Source organism: Trichechus manatus, unplaced genomic scaffold (assembly GCF_000243295.1).
Source record: "Trichechus manatus latirostris isolate Lorelei unplaced genomic scaffold, TriManLat1.0 scaffold00037, whole genome shotgun sequence".
In the NCBI taxonomy this organism is placed as follows: Eukaryota; Metazoa; Chordata; class Mammalia; order Sirenia; family Trichechidae; genus Trichechus; species Trichechus manatus.
Genome location: NW_004443973.1, coordinates 11,697,692 through 11,723,550, shown reverse-complemented (window position 1 = coordinate 11,723,550; position 25,859 = coordinate 11,697,692). Strand labels below are relative to the sequence as shown.

The 25,859-nt window shown below is 38.4% G+C and overlaps 1 pseudogene; it reads left to right on the top strand.

The window, feature by feature from the left end:
- Nucleotides 1-17,718: 17,718 nt before the first annotated feature.
- On the top strand, nt 17,719-17,828 carry LOC111820431 (uncharacterized; annotated as a pseudogene).
- Nucleotides 17,829-25,859: the final 8,031 nt, after the last annotated feature.

Genomic DNA, 25,859 nt, shown 5'->3' with positions numbered 1-25,859 from the left:
GGTGAACCTCAGGAGTGACTTCATTACTGAGCTAAAAGGGTGTCCAGGGACATACTCTCAGGGTTTCTCCAGTCTCTGCCAGGCCAGTATGTCTGTTTTTTTTTTGTGAGTTAGAATTTTGTTCTACATTTTCCTCCAGCTCTGTCTGGGACTGTCTGTTGTGATCCCTGTCAGAGCAGTCAGTGGTGGTAGCTGGGCACCATCTAGTTGTGCTGGACTCGGTTTGGTGGAGGCTGTAGCAGTTGTGGTCCATCAGTCCTTTGGACTAATCTTTCCCTTGTATCTTTGATTTTCTTCATTCTCACCATTTTTTTTTTTAAACAGTAAAGAAGTGATTCTGCCTTGCTTTTGATTCAAAACAAAAGATACCCTGCTGGGTGAGACCTATCCCTGGCTGAATGGGGCACTTAGCCTTAGATCCACGGACACTTTGAACTTTCTTTTTGATTCCTGAGACAGCCTTTCTTTCCCCAGGCACTCTCCTTTTTTCCCCCTTGTCCCATAACCTACAGAGCAGGATCTCTACTTTGCTACTCTCAACAAGCCCAAATCAGAGTTTCAGCCCACACTCACCTGCCTGGAATGGGAAGCAGGGTGGGGATAACTATGCTTTGTCAGCTCTGTAGATACTAGTGATGTAAGTGGACTTGTATGCAGGGGTTGGTACAGAGCTGATGATGATGTGATCCTAACAGACAAGATCAAGAACTGAAGTTGACATCTCATCAGGGATGTTCCACTCTTTTGGTCAACGACTAGGGTTGGGGTCTTACGGTTTTCTGTTGGATGTAGCTGTGCTATTACTGGGCCTACCATCCTCCAACAAACCTCCAGGCGGTGGTGTGCTGGAGCCTGCTGTACCAGCTTCCCAACCAGATCATTAAATTTTGGGGAATTTTACAAAAAATATTAAATTTTTAATAAATTATTAATTATCAAAACTAAAATTATATACAACTGTTGTATATATGATATATAAATACAATAACTTAGATTATATTAAAATAATTAACTAAATAATATTAAAAACAAAGGTAAATACTCAAAAGTCATCACTTCCTAATTATTTCACTCATTTTACTACTACTCTTGAGGTTATTTTGTACCTGTATGGAGGGAGTACACATACTGGTGCTGCTGTGCTTCTCTCCTCAGCTCCAAGTTCGGTGACTTCACACTGAGAGCTTGAAATTGGCCATGATTGGAGTATCTAAACTCATTGCAGGAGCTGACTCTAACTCATGGCGTCCCCATGTGTGTCAGAGTAGAACTACTCCATAAGGTTTCCCATGGCTGATTTTTCAGGAGTAGATTGACGGGCCTGTCTTCTGAGGTGCCTCTGGGTGGACTTGCGTCTGAACCTTTCAGTTAGTGAACAGTGAGTGCATTAACTGTTTGCACCAAACCACGCAAACCAGCAAATGCTACAAATCAGGACTTGGTTTTTTAATCTGTTGATTATCTAGGCTTAAGGAAGTGTTGGTGAAGACATTAATAATGCAGATTAAATTTAAAAGTGTGTTGTGTTTAGAGCTGTTACAACATGAATAGCACAAAAAAAATTAAGGAAATATCTTGCATCTTTCAAAAATTATCTGATTCAGCAAAGTAGCTGACATCACTGGTAATTGAGTGAAGTTTCAACATGTTTCTATTGTCTCCCTTTTGCTTTACTTATTAGAATTGTTAATACTCAGTTTTAAGCGAACCCCGTGATAGTGGAAAACAGCAATGCTTAATGAAACCCCCCCACCATTTGTGTTCTGGAAAACAGCTTACTGCAAAGAACCACCCTTTCCATGTGACTTAGATAAGACTCATGAATACCCCCTTGTTTATCTATGACAAGGCCAGACACAGACCCTCCAAACTCCCATTCCTGGTCTCATAATTGAGTAACTGAATTGCTTGTCCCCACTGATCAGTCAGTAATAAAGCATTTGCTGACCAAACTTTGGTTAAGTTTTTCTCCTTCTCTCAAATCTCTTAACTTTGGCTCACCCTCAACCTGAGACAACATACCACCCCTCTTTAAGGGCCTCTCCAGGCTTCAATGTAAAACATTCTGATTTGCAATCTGAGGATGTCATCCACTCATCCCAGTTCCACATGCCTGGCTTTTTTCTCTCCTTGTTTACTTTCAGTCTCTATAAAAGAAAAAACGCCTTTTCTCTAACTCTTCGAGATGTTTGCAAATCTTATGGTTGGAATGTTCTTAGTCTAGTAGTCTCCCACTATTGCAATAGTCTCTTTCCCTTTCCTCCCCTTTCTTTCTGAATAAAGCTTCTCCCTATCTAAGTCTGCATGTATTTTTTATTTGACAAAGTAAATGAAAATATCAACCAACATTCACGGTGGAACTCCACTCAGAATCACCTGAGCTATTAAACATTTGCCAGCACATCGCTGTCTACAGGCCACAAGTCACCTCAGAAAGCTCAGTGCTGAGTAGCTCACACTGCCTTTGTAGACAGGAGGGAGATTTTGTTCATTGTAGAAAACATTCAAAATTTATAGATAAGCAAAAATAAAGTAAATCCCCTGTAATCTCACCACCCAGAGATAACACTGATGCATGTGTGTGTGTGTACATAATTTTTAAAATAAATATGGACTAAAAATAAAAATACTATTTTTATTATCTACCTTTTTTTAAAATAGTATTTGGCGAGCATCTTTCTGTATCATTACTTTTCTAAAATTTCAATTTAAATTATTTAATCTCAATTTTAATTATTTAAGTATGGATTATCATAGTTTATTTCACCAATCTTAAAATGATTTGAACATAATGATTTGAACACCACCACCGATTTGTTGCACTTAAAAATACAACCCTACAAGACAGTTCTTTGTAGCTCAGCAACATGCCCATTGCTAAGGCATGTTATATAGGACAAATTTCTAGAAGAAAGGTATTCATATGACTTAAGTCTTTAAAACATGTCCCCTGAAAAACTGGAAGCTCCATGCTGGTAGGGTCTGTACATGCAAGTTTATGGCTTGGCCCAGTGCCTGACATGGCTACACACTCAATGCACATTTGTTGAATTTAAGAAGGAAAGAAAAGGGGATGGGTAGATTGCCATGCAGGCTAGTAGTACATTACAGCCAAAAGGATGGATGTCCTTGGAAACTAATTGATCATTAAAACAAGATGGTGATAAAGGGTTGGTGAGGTTGGGGTTAGTTCAAGAAGGTGGAAAATTAATTCTTTAAATGAGAGTGTAGATTAATTAAAACATAGCTACATCACCACCACCACCACCAACAAAAAACACAGTCTTGGGCTTATAAGGTCTAGATTTGACCCTGGGCCCTACTGCTTATTTGTCATGTTTCTAAGGGCAAGAAAAGTGCTTTATTTTTATAAAAGTTTTTCTTAACTCTAAACATAGAGGTTGAAATGTCTCCTCCACTTATCTCATAGAGTTCCTGTAAACCAAAATGAAATAATGGATGTGAAAGTGCTTTATCAAATGCCATAAAACTTCACAATTTTATACACTTTGATAAATTCTGTGTTTATTCCCAACGAGTATTTTTAACAACAAAAACAAAACAAACAAAAACACCTCTGCAATGTAGAATTATTCCTACTAAAGGAAAAATTAAGCCTGTCATAAGATCTACTTACTATGACTCTTAAAAAAAGGATGGACCAAACCATTAAGGGACATTTTATGTATGTCACTGTTTGACTTTTATATTTATAGAAATAAATCTATCTTTGATCATGGTAGTATACATGACATATACAGTTATGGTTTATAACTGGAGTAGTACTTTGTAATTTAGGTTTAAGTAATGGGCGTTAAGCTATCTGCATTCAGAAGATTACAAACCAAGAGTTCTGTTACTAGGCAAAAAACAATTTAAAATAAGATTTCTTTCTCCTACTGGAAACACAAAGCCTGACTGGTTGTCATATCAATGAAATAATCCTCTCCAAGGTTGGTTGATGTTTGGCTGCAGCCTGCAGAGCAACCACCGAATGAGGCCATAATTTCCTATGAGGTGAGAGTAAGAGGAGAGACTAAACTAATTATTAAAGCAACATTATATACACATTAATACCCAAGCTTCTACGAGGAGCTAAGCAGCAAGAATGGGCCACTTGAATTCAAAAGTAAATTATGACAGTGTATACAGTTTATTTAGTTGGAGAAAAATAATAATCACAGAACTGCAAGGTTTATGACTCACAGATAATTACTATTTTATACTATTTATACTATTTTTACTATTTATAGATAATTACTATTGTTCTAGAAGTAGAGATATAAGTGGCACATCTTGAAGCTAATAAGGACATAACCCTGAAGCTTTCTTTGGGTCTCTTAAACTTTGTTTCATTGCCAAAATGTAGAGAGGCTCTCAGCTCAGGGTATTGGGGTTTTCCTAATTGTTCCAGTGGCAGCTGGTGCAGTTATTACCTTTGCCTAGGAGACTACCAGATTTCTAGACTTCAATCAGGCTTGCCATAGTTTGTTTCTGGGAAGGAATTCAATAGGACAATGCAAGTCCGGAAAGCAGAAGTGGAGAAAACTCTTCCTGGAACTTCTCTTGAATTCCCTAGAGTCACTCCATTTGAACAGGCTTCTGATTTCAAATTAGAAATGAGACAATTATTACCTAATGTTTATTATGTAGACTTTTTCAAGAGCATCTGCACAGACTTTTGCTCTGGTGGAAAACATGATCTTATTAACACAATGTATTAGGAAGCATGGAAAACCCGTAGGAAACCCATTGCCTTTAAGTTGATTCAGACTCATAGTGACCCTATAGGACAGAGTAGAACTGCTCCAGAGGGTTTCCAAGCAGTGGCTGGTGAATTCGAACTGCTGACCTTTTGGTTAGCAGCCGAACTCTTAACCACTGTGCCACTAGGAAGCATGGAATCTAGAGTCAATTCCCAGTTTTGCCATTGATTAACTGCTGTACGTGGTTGCATTTAATATTTTATTAAAAGTCTCTATAGCATTCATTAAGTCTTATTTATTGAGGGCGCATGAGACAGTGAGCTTAAAACCAGAGAAACTGTACTAGTGTTTGATGATAATGTAGATTTTAGTATATGTACTTGAGAACACTACAGAACATACAATTACCTTCTGAATTAGTTTTATCTAACAAGAATATTTTATTATATGTTCTTCATAGGGAAATGAGGTAATTTTCAATAATGTGTTATTCAAAAATGGAAAAATTAATCAGAAAACATTTAGGTAGTCCAAAGTCATGTGGTTAACTTGGAAAATAATTCTCACCTCAAAGTTTATTGACTCAGTCCTTCATTCAAAAGTAATAATTGAGGACTCACTGTGTGCAAGGAACTCTGTTAGAGAACGTAAATTCACCTCGTGATAATAGAAACAAAAGAGGCAAGAAAGTATTATATACTCCACCTTTTTACTTAATTGTATTTTTTACTTGACATTTTGTTCTGAGTTTTCCCGTTTGGAAACTTCCTAGACCTTCTCTCTGCTCCCCTGCCTCCTATCTTCCCAAATGAGCACTTGCCTTGCTTATCTTCCTCCTGCCCTCACCAAGTGCGCACACTCCCATACCTGGCACGATCACATGGCACTCACACACCGCTCATTGGTAGCGTTACATCTCTCCTGATTCCTGGCAAAGCAAATTGTGCGTTTCACATTGTGAACTATGACTAAACATGTGAATAAGAAATTTGACTACTGACTTATTTTTATAGACATTTAAAGCCTTGCTTATTTATAACTAGTTGTTGCTATTGTTGTTAGGTGCCGTCGAGTCGGTTCCTGCTCATAGCGACCCTATGTACCACAGAATGAAACACTGTCCGGTCATGCGCCGTCTTCACAATTGTTGCTAAGTTTCAGCCCACTGTTGGTGCAGCCACTGTATCAATCCATCTCGTTGAGGGTCTTCCTCTTTTTCGCTGACCTTCTGTTTTACCAAGCATGAATTTTGTCTTTGTTATCTAGTGCTGCTATAGCAGAAAGACCACCAGTGGATGGCTTTAACAAACAAATTTATTCTCTGACCGTCTAGGACGCTAGAAGTCCGAATTCAGGGCGCCAGCTCCAGGGGAAGGCTGTCTGTTACCGTGGGTTCTGGGAAGGCTTTCTCTCTCTGTCGCCTCTGGCGGAAGGTCCTTGTCATCAATCTTCCCCTGGTCAAGGAAATTCTCAGCACAGGGATCCTGGTTCCAAAGGGTGAGTGCATTCCTGGCTCTTCTTGCTTGGTGGTAATAAGGTCCCCCTGTCTCTGTTCGATTCTCTCTTTTATATCTCAAAAGAGACTGACTCAAGATACAACCTAATTTTGTGGTCTGAGTCCTCCTCATTAACACAACTACCTCTAATCTTACCTCATTAACATCATAGAGGTAGGATTTATGACACATACGAAAATCACATCAGAGGACAAAATGCTGGATAATCACACAGTACTGGGAATCATGGCCTAGCCAAGTTGACACACATTTTGGGGGGACACGATTCAATCCATAACAATGTCCTTCTCCAGGGACTGGTCCCTCCTGATATCATGTCTGAAATGAGACAAAGTCTCGTCATCCTTGCTTTTTTAACTGGTAGGGGAGATTATTTTCAAAGGGAAGTACAAAATGGAGAAAAGTTAATAGACTTCTCAAGAAATGTACCTATAGGAATGTTTATCATCCTCTCTGCACTCCTCTAATGAGGTAAATCTTGAGTCTTTTATCATATAACTAGTATACAAGGAATAGCATATGCAGTAGGTTAGTGGGGCCCTAGACAAGCTAAGCTATGCAAACCATCATCTCTCCAATACAAAGGAGGAAATGCCTCGATAAACCAAGGTGTTGGTCAAGATAAATAGCTTTGAACAGAGACCTGACAAAGTGCCTTAATCAAAAAAAGGGTTTATATTTCTTACATAACCAGAAATACAGGAATAGGCAATCCAGAGCTAATGCAGCTCCTCAAATGCTCAAGCTTCTTCTATTTTTCTGTTCCACCATCATTAGCTTTTTTTAAAAAATAATTTATTTTTGTTGTTGTAGAGAATATACACAGCAGAACATACACCAATTCAACAATTTCTACACGTACAATTCAGTGACACTGATGACATTCTTTGAGTTGTACAACCATTCTCAACCCCTTTTTTGAGTTGCTCCTCCCCCATTAACATAAACTCACCTCCCCCTAACTCACTACCCAATCTTTCACATTGCTATTGTCAGTTTGATCCCGTATAGATAAATATTAAAAGAGCACAATGTTCAAGGCAGACATTCTTTACTAGTGAAGCTAAACTATTGTTTGGTTTTAAGAAGACTTCAGGGAATATTTCTGGTTTAAAGATTATCTCAGGGCAATAGTTTCAGGGGTTCAGCCAGCCTTCATGGCTCCAGAAAGTCTGGAGTTCATGAGAATTTGAAATTCTGTTGTGCATTTTCCCTCCTTTCATCATGATTTTTCTATAGAATCTTTGATCAAATTCAAAACCACCAGCTGCTCCACGGGAGAAAGATGTGGCAGTTTGCTTCTGTATAAATTCACAACCTTGGAAACCCTATGGGGTCGCTGTGAGTTGGAATCGACTCGAGGGCAGTGGGTTGGTTTGGTGATGGATTTGATCAGAACAGTCAATAATGGTAGCTGGGCACAATCCTGTTCTTCTGGTCTCATGGCAAAGGAGACCATCATCCTTAGCTTTTGGCTTTGATCCTCATAGTTACAAGATATCTGTCCCTTGGGGCATCATGTCTGAGTTCCAGGAAGAAAGAAGAAGAAAAGGAAAAGGGCAAAAGGCATTTCCAGTTGAGTCTGACCATTTTTATTGAGGGTCAGACTTTCCTTGAAACCCCAACCAATAGATTTCTGCTTATATCTCATTGACAAAACTGTCACACTTGGCCACAGAAGCCTGGAAATTGAATTAAAACAAACAAACAACTATGTGTTTGCTTCCTCCACAGCAAATTAGGGCTTTGTTAGCTAGGAAGAGTGAGAGAAAGATGGAAACTGGTAGGCAAATAGCAGTGCCTGCCCCAGTTTTTAGCAAAAGTGACGTTCATTGACTTCGGGGTAGTTGAAGACAATGGCAGCACATAGCTACCTGAATGCCTCTCCCTCCCCACCAAAAAACCCCCAAAAACCAAACCCATTGCCGTCAAGTCGATTCCAACTCATAGCGACCCTATAGACTCTTAATACATCCTCTAAAACAATACAAAACAGCAGAAGAAAAAAAGTAAATTTACATGCAAGCCACAACTTCAGCATAACCTTGGGCAAACTTCTGTGAATAAAATAACTGAATAAAAAGAGAATAATCACCAAATCCCAGAATGCAATTTTTCACACTCCCACTAAAAGGCTCTGTGGCAAGCAAAAGTGCTGAATTTCCAGGAGGGAACATTTCTGTAATATGGCCTACCTGCAAAAATAATGGCAATTATAATTTTAAATTCCATAACTCGCTCTCTCCACTTCATTGTATTAGTTCAATGAGGATGTCATTCTCCCTTTCGACAATAATTTTTGGATGTTCTATCGAAGCTTCTCCTTTGCACATTTCAGTGATTGAAGTATCCTAAATTGTTTGGCTAGTGAGATACTCATGGGATAGACGATGTGGACATTAGTTTGCATTCTGTCTTACTTCTCAGTGTCTCACCACTGTTGATAGCTTCTTTAATGCCCAAGCGATGTCTGTGTGAGGAAGTCAATGCTCACCACTTGTATTTTGTCTAAAGTCCAATTTATAACCCTGTATATCACGTATCTCCAAAAAGTCACATATTACTAGGTAACTTATCAATAAAAAACTTTATAAATTTAACAAATTAAATTTCTGTATGTAAATGTTGATGGTAAACTTCATCAAACATTTTATTTGTTCACGAGTCTAATACATGAGAGTTTCTTGAATGTTTGTACCTTATTAAACATATACACACAAAAAGGAAAACAAGTGCTGGCGAGGATGTGGAGAAATTGGAAGTCTACCTCATTGCTGGTAGGAGTGTAAAATAGCGCAGTCACTGTGGAAAACAGTGGAATTATTCACTTTGACCCATTGGATATGTTTTGACTTTTTGTGACCTAGTCTTTCCTCCAAAATGACTCATTCTCATAGTACTTTCCCATGCTGTTTGGGTGTCTTTATTATTATTATTTGAAGTATAGCTCAACATGTCTTCTTTGCAACTGTTGTTCTGAGTGTCTTTTCTTTATCATATAACTCAGGATAAGTGTATTTTGCAATTGCTTGTTTTGAGTCATCCTGGTCTTGAAAATAGAAACAGGAAAGAAAGAAGGGCAATAACACAGATATATCTACCAAGAACCAGGTTGTCCAAGGTCGAGAAGGGAGAGTGTTGACATGTCGTAGGGTTGTTAACCAATGTCCTATCTGTTTAATGAGAAACTATTTGTTCTGTAAACCTTCACCTGAAGTCAATTAAAAAAAAAAAAAAAAAAGAACCAGGTTGAACTCAGTATACCTAACCTGATTTTATTATTTTTACCTTCTTAAAAAGTTATTGTGAGATTAGTCTGAAGGACTAATTGTCCACAGCTACCAAGGCCTCCAACAGACTGAGTACAGTACAGCTAGATGGTGGCTGGCTACCACCACTGACTGCTCTGACTGGGATCACAGCAGAGGGTTCTGGACAGAGCTGGAGAAGGATGTAGAGCATAATTCTAACCCACAGAAAAAGACCAGATTTTTGGCCTAAAGGAGACTGGAGAAGCCCCGAGAGTGTGGCCCCCAGACACCGTTTTAGCTCAGTGGTGAAGTTACCTCCGAGGTTCACTGTTCAGCCTGGGAGTGGACAGCCCCATAAAACCAAATGAGACTAACGAGGTACAGGAGTCCAGTGACAAGGGCCAGAAGGCAGAAGGGGACAAGGAAGCTGGTGATAGGGTACCCAAGTTTGAGTAAGGATATTGTTGATGTGTTGTGAGATTGTTAACCATTGTCATAGGGCAACATATGTAGTAACTGTTAAATGAGAAACTATTTTGTTCTGTAAGCCTTCATCTTAAGTGAGAATAACAGCACAATTTGAAGAGCGTAGTCAATGTCACTGAACTGTGCATGTAGAAATTTTTGAAATGGTGCATCTTTGGCTATGTGTATTTTCACCAAAAAAAAAAAAAAAAAAAGGTTGAGAAGTTAGAGGGTTGATATGTTGTGGGGTTGTTAACCAATGCCATAAAACAACATGTGTACTTCTGTTTCATGAGAAACTATTTGTTCTGTAAGCCTTCACCTGAAGTACATTAAAAAAATAAAAAAGAAAAAGAAAAAAAAAGTTATTGTGCTAAAATATACATAACATAAAATTTGTCATTTTAATTATTTTAAAGTGTATAATTCTGTGACATTAATTACATTCATCATGTTGTGCAACCATCACCACTAACTAGTTCCAAAACTTTTTCATCACCCCAAGCAGAAATTCAGTACTCGTTAAGGAATAACTCCCCATTCCTCACTCCCCCCAGCCCCTGTTGTTGTGGGCTGTCGAGTTGATTCTGACTCACAGAGACCCAAAGGACAGAGTAGAACTGCCTCATAGGGTTTCCTAGGCTGTAACCTTTATGGGAGCAGATCACCAGGTCTTTTCTCCCTCGGAGCCACTGATGTGTTTAAACTGCCAACCTTTCAGTTAGCAGCCGAGCACTTAGCCTTTGTGCCTCCCAGCCCCTGGTGACCACTAATCCACTTTTGTCTCTCTGCATTTACCTATTCTAGATATTTCATATAAGTAGGGTCATGCAGTATTTGTCCTTTTATGTCTGATTTAATTCACTTAGCATAATGTTTTCAAGGTTCATCCATGTGGTAGCTAGCATGTATCAGACCTTCATTTTTCCTTATGGCTAAATAATATTCTTTACTAATTTCTTTTTCAAAAAGAGAATTTGCTGCCAAAAACAAATATCAAAAAACAGTCTCCTTAATCTAAAACCATTTTTTCTCAATACTCAAGAAAGCATTTATATAAGGTCCATTCTTCTTGGTAGAGTTATTCTAGGAAACCGTCTTTGACTCTCCATCCCAGTACGTCCAGTTAAACCCAGGTGACTCTCCCATAGCATCTTCTATCACACCTTTTATCACACATGTGTAATGTTTTTTGACTTGCTAGTATCTTTCACTGAATTGCAAGCTCTAGGAAGAGGCCATTCTATTTTATCAATGACTGCCCCATAGTCAGTGCTTGGCATATAGTGGATGCTCAGTAAATATCTGCTGAATAAATGAATGAGTGAATTATACTATTCTTTTTTTTACTATATATCTATAGAAGCCACCCGCTGTCTCTGGAAACAGCACGTATTCACTGAAGGCTTGACTCCAGCAATACATTTGTGAATTTAGCAGCTGCTCAGAGCTCTGTAGCCAGAGGACACATGACAGTGTGTATTGCAGCAGCCTGCAGGCATTTCCTGGGCTTAGGAGAGTTTAAGGCAGGTCTCAGGAGCAACTAAAGAGGGCCTGGGCCAATTAGACTAAGGAAAAATCCAGGCTTAACTTCAGGAATTGATATTTCTCTTTCTTCTCAATGACAGCTCGCCTAAGCTGGGAAGCAACTCAGGGGAAATACAAATTATAGCAAGAAAACTACTGTATCATTCTCTTGGCAGCAGGCTTAGTGAGTCTGGCTTATTTCTGAGCTGGCATGTGCTACTGGATATTGTGACCTCTATTGTTTTGGACTATAATAAGCCTGAGAGATTTTAAATTCTCTTTGGTAACAGTTTGGTCTCAATCATTTAGATTAACTACTGTAATCCATTTACTGGGGGAGGAGTGGTGGCCACGGAGAAAGGAGTCAAAAGAAGGTTAAGTGCTGCTCTAGGCCAGGGACAACGTCCTTATTTATTACATACTGCTGTCCCCATCTCAGTGACAATGATACTTCTGACCACTAGTGGCAAACCTGTACATTATGGATTTTTTTAAATTTTATTTTGTAATGGGGATGGATTTGTTTCAGCCTATTATTGTCCCCCTTCCCTACTTCCTTTGTGAGAACTGGCATACCTCTGGGAGGCAGGAGTTCCTAATCATGGGATGAAGTATGAGTTACCATCACTTAAGAGTAACTGGGACACATTCTCAACTTCTGTCATTCATTGAACAAATATTTACTAAGCACCTATTATGGGGTCAGGAGGCAATGGTGGTTCAATGGCAGAATTCTCACCTTCCATGTGGGAGACCCAGGTTTGTTCCTGACCAATGCACCTCATGTGCAGCCACCACCCATCTGTCAGTGGAGGCTTGCATGTTGCTATGATGCTGAACAGGTTTCAGGGGAGCTTCCAGACTAAGACAGTCTAGGAAGAAAGGCCTGGTGATCTACTTCCAAAAATCAGCCAGTGAAAACTCTATGGATCTCAATGGTCTGATCCTCAACAGATCACAGGAATGGTGTAGGATTGGGCAGCATTTTGTGCTATTGTGCAAATTCCTAAAAAAGGCCAGACCTATTGGACCAATAGAGACTAGAGGAATCCCCGAGGCTATTGCCTAAGATACCCATTGAACTTGGTACTGACACTACCCCTGGAGGTCACCTTTCAGCCAAATAATAGGTTGGCTTATAAAATAAATACTATCAGCAGTGAGTAATGAGCTCCCTTAAATAATCAACTATATGAGACCAAACGGTCGACATTTACCCAAAAGCAAAGATGAGAAGGCAAGCAGGGGAAGGGAAACTAGATCAATGGAAACAGAACAAACAGAATGGAAATAATGAGAATGCTGACACATAGTGAAAACTGTAACCAATATCACAGAGCAATTTGTATAAAAATTGTTACATGGGAAAAGAAAAAATAATAACCACAAATCCCTATTTGCTTGGGACAATCCTGATTTGTGCCTGTTGTCCTGCATATATTAATAACAACTTTCACTCTCAAAAAATAAAATAAATTACACTCCTCTGAGATGTTTAGAGGTGTTAATTAACCTCAATAATTAAATTAGGTTCTCCTCAAGATGGAGGATCTACTTAAAAACAATTGGTGTGGCCTTAATCTTTCAATAAATATGTGTAATCCTTGTCTAAAAGTATGCAAGGATGGAAGAAACTTCCCCATGCCTAGGCTACTGGCTCCACTTGATGGAAGTCGTACTGCCTGATCTCATTCATATTGCATGTTAGTACACTTATTAATTTAGCAAAAACTGCACAGTGGAACCTCATCATGTGCTACCTGATAATGAGGAGAATTTAAAATAGCGTCCAAAGGGACTTTCCATGGCAAACACGAGAACCACCTCACTGAAACACTGGGAACCCTATAAAAGGATTGTATTCCAGCATTCATTCACCATGAAGTACAGTCTAGACACTGGGCTGCAAAGATGAATGACCCCATCTCTGCCTCAAGGGACTCACAGGCAGAGGAATTTTTATGGAAGAGGAAAAAGTCATCAGGGTTTCCTCTGGAGAGCCTAGATGAAATATTTCCTAAAACCAAAAGATTTAATTTACATTCTGCTTATGTGTATCTTCATGCAGGTATACATGCACGCCCCACCCCCAGCTTTGTTCAACCAAGCATCTAAACCCAAAACCCGTTGCCATCAAGTCAAGTCTGACTCATAGCGACCCTACAGGACAGAGCAGAACTGCTCATAAGGTTTCCAACGCTGTAATCAGACTGCCGCATCTTTCTCCCAATGAGCAGCTGATGGGTTTGAACCGCCAACCTTTCAGTTAGCAACTAAGTGCTTAACCACTGTGCCACCAAGGCTCCTACCCAGCATCTAGAGCTCCTGATTTTCATGCTCACCAGACTTCTGATCATTTTCCTGCTTCTTCTCTTTCTCTCCCCTAAGAATGGCATAAGCTCATAAGCTCTCATTTTATGCAAAAACAAACACACAAAAAACTTAAATTCAGGCTAGTTTGCTAGTGTGACTCACTTCACCCAAGTCTCATCACTCCTAGGTAAACTTATTTAAAAAAAAACAAAAACAAAAAAACGTCATCAGCAAGGCCAACCTACCTAGCCTGTCCTACATAAATTAGTACACAGCTTCCTACACCTCAAGAAGAGAGTGCACTGCTATATTTTCCCTCATTCTTGAACTCGTTCTCCTGACAATTCCTGTTTTTATATTAAGTCTAGTGGTTGGACCTTTAGTGTGCATCAGAATCACCCCTGTCCAAAACCAAAACCCATTGCTGTTGAGTCAATTCCAACTCATAGCAACCCTGTAGGATTTCCAAGTTGCAGCTGGTGGATTCAAACTGCCGACCTTTTGGTTAGCAGCCAGGCTCATAACCACGGCGCCATCACGATACCAGAATCACCTGTAGGGCTTGTTAAAACAGATTGCTGGGCTTCACTCCAGAGTTTCTGATTCGTTAGGTCATGCGTGAGCAAGGCCTGAGAATTTGTGTTTCTATAAGGTCTCAGGTGATGCTGCTGGTCCTGGTTCTCAGCTCTGACTGCACGTTAGAACCACCTGAGGAGCCATTAAACACCACACATGCCAAGGCTCCTCCCAAAACTTAGTAAATCAGAATCTCTGGGGGTAGGTCCCAGGTACTGCTATTTTTTTTAAAAAGCTGCTCAGGTGATTTTAATGTGTAACTAGTGTGAGAACCACTGCCAATACGAGGAGCTGGTGCTAAACAGAGATGCAAGTTTATCACGCCAGGGATAAAATTTGAAGAGAATGCCATGACTCAAAACCTCCTCTAAAGATTTTGTCTCTTATTTGAGGTATGCATATTTTAATACTTTAGGAACATTTAAATATTTCAAAGGCAGTTACACAGTAGTCGATGTCTCATGTCCCTGGAATTTCTTAGTACTCAGTAAATATTAAAGAATTATAGTAGTCACAATAACAGAAACCTTTCATTTCATTTCACTGACTAGAAATTTAATTCTGTAATTTTTTATGGCAAGATAAATGTACCATTTTCTATGACAATAAAAATTTGCAGGATATGAACACAGCAAGAACTTAATAAATGGCATGGAAAACTTACTCATTATCAAGAAAATAATTATCAAGAGACCCCAACTCAGTAAAACTAGAGCTTCTCACTGAATTGGAGCTATAAATAAATTTGGGGTTGGAAACATAATCCCTCAATTCCTGCAAATAGTCAGCTGAACCTTTCATATTTTTCTAAGATATTTGATTTTGAAAATAGACCTCTCCTGAATTTTTTTTTTTTTTACTCTGATTCTAAAGTTAAAAGCAATGCACTGGATTATCATTCCAGTGATAGTGCTATTGGAGTTGCAGAAAGGACTCAGCTGAATGTAATCTATTTGCAGGGAGGGTGTCAATCTTTTTCAGGAAAGGTTGGTGGTTTGAACTCAACCAGTGGATCTGTGGGAGAAAGACCTGGCAATCTGCTCCTGTAAAGATTACAGCTTAGAAAACCTTATGGGGCAGTTCTACTCTGTTACATGGGATCTCTGTGAGTCAGAATTGACTTGACAGCACCTGATTGCAACAACAGCAAAGCTCTTGGCACATAATTGATGCTCTACAAATATTTACTAAATTAAACTGAGTACTGTTGCCCTACTTCAGAGGAAATAAGTGTGTTTTTGCAGTGGAAAGGGTTTCTCTTTATATACGACCTTTCTGACCCTGGGTCTGTAGTTCTGCCAAGATGATTTGCTAGGCTACAGTCTTGTAAAGGATTGGACAGTTTACTATGCAAATAAGGTATGTAAAACCCTTGTGAGGATTGGTTGATTACTATGCAAATTAGGTGACTGTGACCTATCAAAGGGATTGGTCAGTTCATGGTCTTGGTGGGAGGACTAGGCTTTTAAAAGGGCCAATTCCACAGAGGTTGGAGGGACCTCACTACCATCAAGAAGAAGAGACAGGAACAGAATACATTATTTGGACCTGGGGTCTCTGCACTGAGAACCTCTGAGGCTGAGGAGAAAAAAAGCTAAAACACTGAAGAGGGTGAGAGACGGCACAAGACGGGTGCAGTAGCACGAGCAGCAGCATTATGAGCTGTGAGAACCAGAAAGACTGACAAAAGATAGCTGCAGTGGGCTTCCCAGCCCACAGAGTGAAGTGGCTGCAATAGGCTTGCTGACCCACAGAGCAAAAGAGAGCTGAGCGCCTTTGGATGGAAGGCTTGCTGGCGGAGCAGGCTGCCTTCAGGCACTTGTTAGTGGAGCTAAAGAGCTGTAACACTTGCCAGAGCAGGGCAGAGGCCAGGCCCAGCAAAGCCTAGTGGTGGGCACAGCTGAGAGTGAGGCCTGCCTGTGAACACAACTGAGAGAAAGCTGAGAGGTGTCTTGGTTGGAAGCTATCCTGATTGATGAACTGTATCCTGTATCCTGAGTTGTATCCTGTTGCCTCCCTAATAAATTACATAAGTTGCCTCCCTAATAAATTACATAAGTATGGTCTGTGAGTTCTGTGTAGCCACTGCAATGAAATATCGAACCCAGTAGTGAAGTAGAGAGTGCTGTCGGAGGGATGGCTGGTGTCAAACGTGGTGAAAAAGTTGGAGAGTGGGAGTTATGTCTGACCTCTACCACATAAGAATCAGCTTTGGCTGATGGTGGTGATTCTCATCCCTCCTCTTGAAGTTAGATGAGATTTGACTTTTCTAGTAGATTGCATGTTTCTTTTCCATTTTAATTTTTATTTATATCAAAGTAATAGATGCACATACATAGTCTTAAAATTCATGGCTTGTATCAAAAAATGTCACTTGCTCCACCTTTCTCACCCCTCATTTCTGCTCTCCAAGTACAAACACTGCTCTGTCAGCTGTTTCCTTACGATATTTCTATCCATATTTGTGAGTCAAAATCCCCATAAAAAGACTACCAGAGAAATCTATTTTGATTAAAAAACAAGCTAAGTTTAATAAAGACTTGCCGGGCAAGGAGACAATTGTCCAAATGAGATCAGTCAAATGAATTCCCTGAGTGGCTTGAGTACTTGGGTTTTATAAGTTTTGTTGGCGAGGACTTAGTTATAGGGTGGTTTAGATAGGAGTTAGCAAGCAGGGTCTAAGCAAGCATTGGTGAAGACTTGTAAACCAAGGGATATCTAGGATAATTGGTATATATGAGGTGATGCTCGTTGGTGAAACAGTCTGGGGTTTTATCTTTCCAGAGCTGTTACCTAGAGAGTTTGTCATAAGTTTTTTTTTGAACACCTGGGTTCTACTTCTGCTTCTAGTTCTGTTAAAATTGCTTTACATATTTTGAGTATATCATTAAATACATGCAAATTTAGAACTGTTATACTTTCCTAGTGAATTTATTATTTTGAGATGTACCTTTTTAATCTCTAGAAATGCTTTTTATTTTACGAGGCAATACTCATTAGATTTACCTACATATTTACCATGTCTGTTTTATCTGAGATTACTTCTGCCCAAAGAGCTCCCTTTAGTATTTCATTTAGTAAACATCTACAGGTGGCAAATTTTCTTAGTGTGTGTTTGTTGAAAACAGTGTTATTTCTCCTTCGTTTTGAAAATATTTTCACTGGATATGTTATATTCCTCCAAAGAGAATTTAAACATGTTTCTGGCCTACAAATAGGTTAGGGGCACTAACTTTATTCAAATGAAGGATAGAGATGACTCAAGGCTGAGCTGGCTTATTTCAATTCACCCATACTCCCAGAGTGTACACCCTCAGGGTTATAAACTAAAAAAGAGGGATTCACCAGGGCCCTTCTCCTTGTGTGTTGTAAGAAAGGAGAGAAGATTAGCATCCTCCTTAACAAAGACAGAAGAGGTACTCAGGCCTTACAACACGCATATGGTCAAGGCATTGCCTTCACCTACTTTGTGAAGGAGCCCTGGTGGCACAGTAGTTAGGAGCTCTGCTGCTAACCGAAAGGTTGACAGTTTGAATCTACCAGCAGCTCCATGGGAGAAAGATGTGGCAGTCTGCCCTGTTAACCTACCAAAGCTTCCCTGCCTCTTAGCTGCCTTTTTTTGAAATTTGCAGATGCCACCGATGGAAAAGTAGCCAAAAATACTGGGCTTACCTTTCTGGGTCTCCTCCTTCTCCTGGATTTTGGCCCCATAATCTTTCACTGCAAAAGGTGCATAATCCTTCACTGAATGCATAAGGTGTGTTTTATAAGCCAGATGTGGTCTGCCCTGGTGAATGCTCATACTAGTGTGAGAAGAATGTTTATTCTGCTGTTGTTGGATGCAGTATTTTATAAATGCCAATTAGATCACGTTGATTTACAGTGCTGTTCAATTCAACTATATCCTTATTGATATTCTGCCTGCTTAATTTATCAATTACCAAAAGAGGTTGTTGAAATCTCTAACAATAATGTTGGATTGGGCTATTTCTCCTTGTAGTGCTCTCTCTCTCTCTCTCTTTTTTGGTCTCAGGTTTTTGACACTCTGTTGTTAGGTGCATACAAAAAGAAAACCCAGGGAACTTACAAGTGTGTCATTCTTTTGGTCCTGAGGTGCCTAGCTCTTCTGCCTTCTCCCCAGCTTTTAGAATCATCTATGTTTGTTTATATGTAATGTTCAGGGATTTTAGTTGTGCATTGCAGGAGGAATAAAGAAAAGTATGTCTACTCTATCTTCCCACAAGCAGAAGTCTTGAGAATTGTATTTCAATAGTTATTTTCTAAAAACTATTGACTTGTAACAGTGGACCATATGTTTGTTGTATAAAACTACATTTGTTAGAATAAAAAAAATAGGGAAAAAAAAAAAGCAAAAACCAAACCTGTTTCTTTAGAGTTGATTCCAAGTCATAGCGACCATATAGGACAGAGTAGAACTGCCCCATAGGGTTTCCAAGGAGCAGCTGGTGGATTTGAACTGCTAATCTTTTGGTTAGCTGAAAGCTTAACCACTGCATCACCAGGGCTCCCAAATATATAAATATGATCACTTAAAGTTGTAAAGTTGTCACAGAAACTTGAATGTACTCATCAACATTATGATAACTATGATAATTCTCCAACCAGCCTGTAAAAACCAGGGGGCAGGAGAACAGAGTGTTTAGGGAGCAGGGGCTCCAGGGAGGACAAATTATTTAGAAAAATTATCAGCAGGCTTTAGTGATAGGTACATAGATAATTAAACAAAAACTATGGTAATTATTAGCTCTGAAGAGAACAACACCTTGTTAGAGCCAAGTATACTACTTGGTTGAGCAGTAAATAATATTTGAATTGTCAAAACAATATAAAGATCAACTGTAGATTTAACTATAGTAGCAAGGAAAATGTGTGAGTATGCTTGTGGCTCAACTATTTTAATAGTTTCTCACTAGATAATGACCAAAATGGATAAATTAAGAAATGACAGTAAACAAACATATTTAGAAATATGGAAATAAATACTAGAAGAAGCAGCCAAAAGAGTTGATAATTGATGTCTCTGGTAAGAGATTGGGTTAGGAGAAGTATGGAGAAAGGGATTGGTTTTTTCCTTTTAAGCCACTGAGCACTATTTCATTTTTAAAAACCTTTGTAAATATAATGAGTTCATAAAAATAAAAATTAATTTAAAAAATAGTGGAAGGTATTAAAAAAATAGTAGATGGCAAAAACAACACACCTACTCCCCCAACTACCCTAAACTTCTCATGAGCTACATTACCTTCTAGGGTCTCAGCTTCGCAATCTCTTGCTGCATCCTTTCTCCTCCCCAATGTTTTCGTCTATTCCAGCTCCTCTCAGATTCTGAAGCCCTCACCATCTCAGAAATAAGAGCATCTTATTTTACTATGCAGAGGCATATAGATTCTTGTCTTGTATTTTAACCTAGGCCTGGCCTGAGTGCCCAATGGGTCCACAGCCCAGTGACCCATCAGTGTGTTTTGTTAAAAAAAAAAAAGATTGGGGGAACCACCAAATCTAATGCCCAGAAATAATCTTTAGCCCCTGAACTGAAACTAAACAACAGTTAAGCCTAATTAATAAAGAATGTTTGCCTCGAGCATAGCACTCTTATAAAGAATTATCTATATGAGTGTAAACTGCCAACACTTCATCTAACGCACACATGAGAACTTTACGAAGCAGAGAGCCTATATTAATGGGGAGGAAACAGTATTGGTAGAGATAGAATGGTGACACAAGGCGAAGTGTGTAACCAGTGTTATTGAACTGTTCATGCAGAAGGTGTGAATGGGTGTACATTTGGTTGTGGATATTGCCACCAAAAAGAAATAAAATATTATTTAAAAAAAAAAAAAGTGTTCTGTTGGGGGAGGGGAAGGCAACTCTCATCCCAAGGAATTTGCTGTCAGCTTTGAAACGAATTCTTCTTTAATTTCAGATAACTGCCTATACATTCTTTGTGGTGGGTGGCTTAGCAAATACAGGCAGTCCTTGTTTTGTCCAGGTCCAATATGTATGAATTTCAGTTACCATTGTTTATTAACATTGAGTAATTGCAAAAAGTACAAACTTCACTGCTAGCTCTTCAGGCCACAGATCACTATGTAAATAAGAGATGTGCATCATGATCAGTGACTGATCACACCACTTCTTTCAACTGTCGGTCTTGGTTACTGCCCACCTGTTAATTCAGAAAGCATACAGTGTTTTGTATTCTTGTCTCCCAGTGATATAACCTGTGTGATGTTTTACAACAATTGAGTAACTGAAAGAGGGAACTGGTCAACAAAGAAGACAGTGCCGCAAAGAAGCAAAAAAGTTGATTATGCTGGAAGTGCAATTTGAATTGAACATAAATGGAGTTATAGAAGAAATCGCTGACCATGGGGGATGTTGATACTGCCATCATTTGAGAGACTAGATACGCAGCCAGAGGAACCTAGTGAAGGCAAACTTATCAACATAAATGAGAAAAGCGGTTGTGATGAAAAAGATGAAGACGTCCTAGAGGGAATGATGCCGACAAAAAACATTACATTAAAAGAACTCTCAGAGATATTTCATGACATTGAAATTGCACAGGATAACATGTTGGAAGCTGATCCAAACTTAGAAACACATATGACGATTAGCAAAGGCATAGAAAAGATGCTCGCTTCTTACTGTAAGTTAATACAGTGAGAAGAAGAAGGCAAGCACTGTCCAAAGAACTCTTGATGAGTTTTTTTTAAACAAGGAAATAAAACACTTTAATTCTCAGTGTTTCTAATGTTTTAAATTAAAGTATACTAAATAATATTAGTTTTACTATTCTGTTCATTTTCCCATACATTCATAACCAACAGTAAAAGACTTTTTAATGTTTTGACAAAATTTTTCTAAAGTCATGAAACAATCCTAATTTTTCCCGTTGACTTTGAAGATTGCTTTGCTTGGTTCCAGCTTGCACAGACATTTTTTACCGTCCTGTATGACTATAACTGGAATTGAGACTTTCACATTTCCTCTCTTTTCCCTATACCTGCCTGCCCTCTGCTGGAGTTGCCAAAGATTAGTGCAATTGTCAAATACTGTCAAGTTGCATATCACTGGTTCCTAACCTTTTTATTCAGCCGTGAACTATCCCTCTACTACCACACCTGAGTGATGCAAAGCATTCCCATCAGAAACACGACACTGTAATTCTCAATCTGGTTAGGGTCATAACACTAATACATTGTGAAGAAGACTCTGATGCCTTAAGCAGTCACATCATGTAACTAGATTCTCTTATTTCAGTTCTGTGCTCAGAGTGTAACCTTCTGATAAAAGCTTATTGTTAGAAGGGACATTGGAAGTTACTGAGTCCAACTGCTGGCTGATGTTGACTTTCACTACATCACTAAAATGTTTTCCTAGGTTGCAAATGTGGGCTCAAAGATCATCATCTTTAAGCCTAGATCAGATTTTTCATTTACACCAAATTTCACTCAAAATTTTCTTCTCTTGTTCAATTTCTGTAATTGTCTTCACTGGCTGAACAATTACTCTATACCCATAAAGATGTCTCTTGTGACTAATATAAAAAGCGATAGTCTTTCAGATTCTTTCCTGAACTTCCAGTCCACTTCCAGACTATTTGAGTACCAAGGAACTTCATTAATCTCCTCTCTCACCCCATCTCTACACCTTATCCCCACAATTTACATTCTTACGTAATACAATATTGCTTCTGTCCTCAGTAGTTTAGCACAGGCTAGGTCCACAGGAAGGAGACCTGGTGGTATAGTGGTTAAGAGTTTACCTGCTAACCGAAAGGTCAGCTGTGCAAACCCACCAGTGGCTCCATAGGAGAAAGATATGGCAGTCTGCTTCTGTAAAGATTTAAAGTTTTGGAAACCCTATGGGGCAGTTATACTCTGAGTTGGAATCAACTTGACGCCAATGGGTTTGGTTTGGTTCTTTTGGTAAGGTCAACAGGAGATATTTTATAAATATTTGTTAGATGTGTGAAGAGACTCATATACAGTCATGTGCCACACACTGTCCATTCAGGCAACGTCGAACCGCATATACATCCATGGTCCCTGGGTTACAAACGTCTGACTTACATACAACCCTAGTTACGAACCAACCCCTGTAAAGCCTATTATATTAAAAATGCGAGGTACATACAAAAATGGTTCGTAATAACAAATGGGTGCTACTTTGCAACACACATCAAAACATTATCATTACTATGTTATTATGTTAAAGATATTTTAGTGTATCTGGAAATGTTTCTTTAATGTTTTTTACGCATAGAAACGTATGCTATATACTATATACTAAGACAAACATTTGACTAACTGACGTTAGATAAGAACCATACCTAACTGTTCCGACTTATGTACAAATTCAGCTTAAAGACAGACTTAGGAACGGAACTGGTTCAGAATCTGGGGACTACCTGTATAATAATATGGTATTTGCACAATGTCCAAATCACATAGCGTCCTATTTCACAGAACCTATCATGGGTGTTACATGACGCATGACTGTACTTCATTTCCTTGATGGAAGCAACCAAGGTTGGTATCAAAGGTAATCAGAATAGAAATTGGGGTGCAGGCAAATTATATATCTATAAATTTATAGAAGGCTATTAAGAGATCTCTTTGCTCAAAAGGGGGGCACAATTTATAGAAGAATTAAGAATATAAACTTTTAACATTCCCTTATCTGTCTCAGATTTTTGTTGTTAAAATAACATACACAGTATATATTTATTGGAGCCTTTGGGTGGTACAAATGGTTAAGCACTGGACTACTAATGGAAAGAACAGTTTAAACCCACCCAGGGACACCTTGGAAGAAAGACCTGGTGATCTGTTTCCAAAAAATACAGCCTTGAAAGCCCTATGGAGTGCAGTTCTGTTCTGCACACATAGGGTCGCCATGAGTTGGAATCGACTCCACAGCAACAGGAAGATATTTATTTATGTAAACTATAGCTGTATTAAGACGTAAAGAAAATAGGTTTAAAAGATAAAAGCTATTAAGATGCTGAATTATCTGTTTTGTTAGAACCCTTGGACAGTGGCTGGTCCTTTATTTTCAGGTTCCCCTCTAATAAATTGTAACAAATATAAAAATGACCAGATAAGTGACTTTTTATTTTCAACCTGCCAATAGTTCACATGTAACATGACATAGAACGTGACTTACTATTAAGCCAAAAAAAAAAAAAAAAATTTTTTCTTGCAAGAATTTCACAGACATTTCTGGTCACAAGGAAAGTTATTATCATGCCCATTTTATATTTGGAGAAATGGAGAAATGACAAAAATCCTGATTTTACAATAGGCCTTGGAACACAACAGTGGCCTGGGGCCACTGACTTTACTTCATTAGAGTAGCAATTTTCAATTTATTTTTGCTTGCATAATCCCTAAAATAATTTTGAAAGACAATGTGCTTTCTCACACATTTTTATGGTGACATCTGAAAAATTTCCTCAAGAATTGAAATAGCAGCAAAGGATGTAATCATATTGTAAATATTGGCACATTTAACAAAAGCCTATTACATCACTCTTTTTAATATATGCAATATAAACTAAATACCAGAATGTTTGTTCTGGTATTTAGATTATACTGTATATATTAAAAAGAGTGATATAATAGGTTTTATAATTATACAACCATTGTCATTAATTTAAAAAATATATGAACAAGCTCTTTTCTAACCTTAGAAAATTTCACATTTTTCCTGTCCTCTTGAACTTGTATTTCTATTTTACTCTACCCACAAAATTTTTTCTTTACATTTGAAAGATTAAAAAAATTAATCACCTTATCATACCTCTCTGCAACAACAACAACAAAATAGGTATATGTTGAAATCTGAACTATATATTTCCTGTGATCATAAAGCTAAGTATTAAATTTTTTTCTGGATTGAATTATCACAGTTATTAATACACAGTTGAACACAAATGCATTATAAAATTTGCTAATTATTGAACATAATAAGTAAAATGATACTGGAACTATATCTCTTAATGAGCTGGATGGAGCCTTTTTCCTTTTTTAATTAATCCATCTATCAATAGATTTATATTAGTTATTGCTAGAACGTGACTGGATTTAGTGAAAATTAACAGCAGAAAGAAGACAAGTTATTGGCTATTTTTAAGTGTGAGACTTACAGAAAGTTGTATTAATGACTGTTTTTACAGGTATCATTTATAGGAGAATCCTCAATACATTCTTGTTAATATACATCTAATAAGTACATCATAGGATAAACTAGTAGTGTTTGATCAACAAGAGTAAGCAGGAAAGGCATCCAAGTAAAAAATGAATATAAATTTTCTGTAACTATCTTTGTCAAAAAAGCTAATTAAAGAAAATTCTTCTATGAATCTGAATGAACATACAAAAAATATAAAACTCTAAGTCTTCTCCACTGTGTTCCTATTACTTGAAAATGTAATACTGATCTTCGGAAATAATTGTGCAAATTTTTATCTCTTCTTTCTTGAGAAACAAACTAGTTCTTTGATGAAGGCAGCCTGACTGTAGGAATATACACCCTGGGGCCATGTCCCTTAGCAGGACATACTGCCTATTTTGAAGTCCACTGCGAATGGAGAGTTGGGAAAGAAACTGGGTACAATGCCTTGATCAAGCGTGTGTTCTCAGGCCAAAAAACCAGTTGCCACTGAGTAGATTCCAACTCATGGAGACTCCATGTGTCTCGGAGTAGAACTGTGGCTGATTTTCATAGAGTTTCCTGTGGCTGATTTTTCAGAAGTAGATCACCAGGCCTTTCTTCTGAGGTGCCTCTGGCTGGACTCGAACCTCCAACCTTTCAGTTAGCAGCTAGGCATGTTAACCATTTACACCACCCAGGGACTCCTGTGTTCTCAGACAGATCAGCTTGGAGCACGAGTATATATGGAAATGGAGGAACTGGAAAGTGATCACATTAAAACTATCCAAGATTGTGCGCCCTTTAGAAAACTCCCACACTAACCCCTGTATGAAGACCACATTACAGCCCTCTGTGACCAACAATGTATTTTAAGTTTATCTAAACTTTTTAGAATTCCCAGACGCCCAAAGCCTGGCTAGGAAATTCAACAGGCTGGAACCTTTATTTATTTTATTTATTGTTGTTGTTGAGAATATACACAGCAGGACATATACCAATTTAACAATTTCTACATGTACAATTCAGTAACATTGATTACATTCTTCAAGCTGTATGACTATTCTCAGTTTCCATGTGTTTGATTTTTTTTCCTTGCTTTTTCTGTTGTTGATTTCTGCTTTTATGGCTTTATGGTAAGAAAAGATGCTTTGTAATATTTTGATGCTTTGGATTATGTTAAGGCCTTCTTTATGGCCTAATATGTGGTCTATTCTGAAGAATGTTCCATGTGTGTTGGAAAAGAAAGTATATTTGGCTGCTGTGGGGTGGAGTGTTTGGTATATGTCTATGAGATCAAATTGGTTGATTGTAGCATTTAGCTC